Here is a 2,738-nt window from a genome sequence, read left to right as displayed (position 1 = left end):
CTCTGAATTATAAATATTTAAGATGCTCTTTCTACTTTTAAGCTTGAACCCTAAATAATACAGAGACTGTATTTTATTTATCTTTTGATCTCCCACAGCACCTGATACAGTGGTTTTCTGAGTGAGTACTGAGTATTTGTTGGATGGGCAGATGGATAGATACTTGATTAGATAGATGAATGGTGGTGTGATTGGGTCGATGAAAGGATGGATGGATCTTCATGATCTAATGAGGATATTTTGATTTTGTGAAAATCAAGGAGTACATTTCAAGAGAACTACTAAAAAGATGATTCCAAGAGACCTGTAAGAATGACCAGAGGTTCAAAATAGCTGTACAACCACAAGACAAGTCAAATGAGAACCAGCAGCTTGAAAAGCACACAAACAGAGGGAGACTTTGTCAAGTTTGAATTTGAATTGAGTCACCCACTATTTCACTTTCTTTTTGGATCTCTTCCTATATTTGCAGAGATTAAGGGAAGAAGGGGTATTAGTGGCAAGTAGTCCTAATTTTCATCTGGCAGGCATTTCCACCACATTTATTATGCCTGAGTCTCTACAAAGTGAAAGAGATATAATGGAAGGAACTTCATCACCATTGATTCTCAGTCATGCACACTTGAAGAAGTTGCCAAATGGCTACAGTTCTGGACTGGAAAGAACCTGAGTGTCAAAACAACTGTAATCTGTGGGGTTCTTGGGGATGTTCAACAATTACATTCTCAGAATCCTGAACCCTTCTGAGTATATTGCCTTGAATAATTAACAACATAAAGACCAAACCCTTCCAAAGCCACTTTGTTCATCACCCTGATAAGCAAGATTATACTGAAAGATGTTCAATAAGAGAGATATTTCCATCTCAACTATTGGCACTGTGATGTAGGAAAGCACTGAGCACCCAAGTTCCTGGCTCTACCACTTAGGCACTGAGTGTCCACAAGATAGTCAGCACCTTTCCATGAGTCTAAGATTCTTCATCTCCTGTCTTCTTCACAGATTTTTGTGAAACCCATAAATCTCAACACCACAGTGTCATTTGTTTTGTGGTCAATCAGTGTCCACATATGTAACCTAAAACCCTCTAACTGCACTCTAACTCTAGGTTATATTGCCATATCATATAGGATGGGTCTTCCTACTGACAAATCAGAATGAAATATGGGTCATATGAAGAGTAAGAAAGAGACCAGAGTTCACTTAAGGAAAAGAGTCTACCACTGACCAGATCTGGAATGACGAAAATTGCCAAAGTCGATGAAGCATCTCTTTAGTTCCCTCAACCCCTGGCACTCTTCTCCTTATCCTCAAGAGAAAAAAAATCCTCATCTAAGATTTCCTCCCAAGACCAGTGATCTAAGGCTACAAAATTTTGTCCATCCTTCCCATTTGCCTACATCATCTTCTTCCTCTTCCAACACCGCTGATGTCACCTCACTGTCAAAATTTTAAAATACTGATTGCATCAATTCACACCAGGTATAGTATTTCCTGGTAATCCTGTAGTCATGAAGTGCTAACTTTCTAAAGGTTGCACATTGGCCCTAATGTCTTCAGATGTTATTTCAGGTGGAGTAAAGGAGGAGAGAGTTCCAGAGTGAAAAGTGGAAGAGAGGAGCCTTCCTAAGTTATACTTCTAGGAACAAATTATTCAAACTCAAACTGAGGCCAAGATGCTCATCACAAGAGTCTTTTCTTTATTCTATTCTTCTTTCCTCTAGCGCAATTCAAAGTTGGAGGCCAGAGGCAAATCTACCTGGAGGAATTTTTTACTTTCATATCTCTGGGGGGATACAGAAATAAGTTGTTTGTATGGATAGTTCCTGGAATGGGAGATGCTCTCCCTATCCAGAGCCAGTTTGCAGCCACCTCTCAGGCATTCTCATGAGGACTAACCATTTTATAAAACTGATATGGCAAATGTTTCATACCAGGCTGGCCTCCCAGCCACACTGACTGTTCCCTTGATTCCACTCTGCACCATTGGTTGGTGAGTGCTCAGAGCATAAAATCTCCTTTCCAGATTAGCCTCAACAAAACATAAGGAAATGAGGAAGTCTGCTGGCACTGACTCATTGCAAAACCAATTTAAATGATCAAGTCAATCAATAGTTATTTATTGACCATCAACTAGCTTTGGTTATGCTCTGCTCAAAATACCCACCCCTCACTTCCTACTCACAGCCTCTTTTGTGACCCCGCTTACTGACCCCACCACCACCATCATCACTTTCACCAATAATCAAGTTGACAGCCACCCCCCACCCCCCAACCCGCCCCGGGGGAGCTGTCCAGAATTTCAGCACTGCACGTCAAACCAGGGAGGCGGTTAACTGGCTTCCTTTTCCTCTCTTTGCCAGAAGCAGATGGGAAAGGTGGGAGGAAGGGGATTATTTATTTTCTAGTCTTGCCCAAAGCGATCTCTATTTTGAGGGTCAGTTCCCTCCACCCCCATCCCAAGCCCAACATTAGCTTGACTGACAGTGGCCCCCACCTCAGCCCAGCTCCAAGAGGCCCAACCTGACCCTGTTTACATTGCATGGGAGTGCCTCTGCATTGCAGAACTTTCCAGTTTCAGGATTTTGCAAATTTTATGAGAATTTTCAGTCAAGCTGATTTTTAGCTCCCCCTCTCCCCTCCAGCTAAAATCAAGATCTTTCATCCAGCTCTGATCTCAGAGGGACTTTTTTCTTAGCACTTGGGGCATGATTAAATAACAGGCACACGTGCACACA

This window comes from Prionailurus viverrinus, chromosome C1 (assembly GCF_022837055.1).
Source record: "Prionailurus viverrinus isolate Anna chromosome C1, UM_Priviv_1.0, whole genome shotgun sequence".
NCBI classification, from domain to species: Eukaryota; Metazoa; Chordata; class Mammalia; order Carnivora; family Felidae; genus Prionailurus; species Prionailurus viverrinus.
This window is presented reverse-complemented; position numbering follows the sequence as displayed.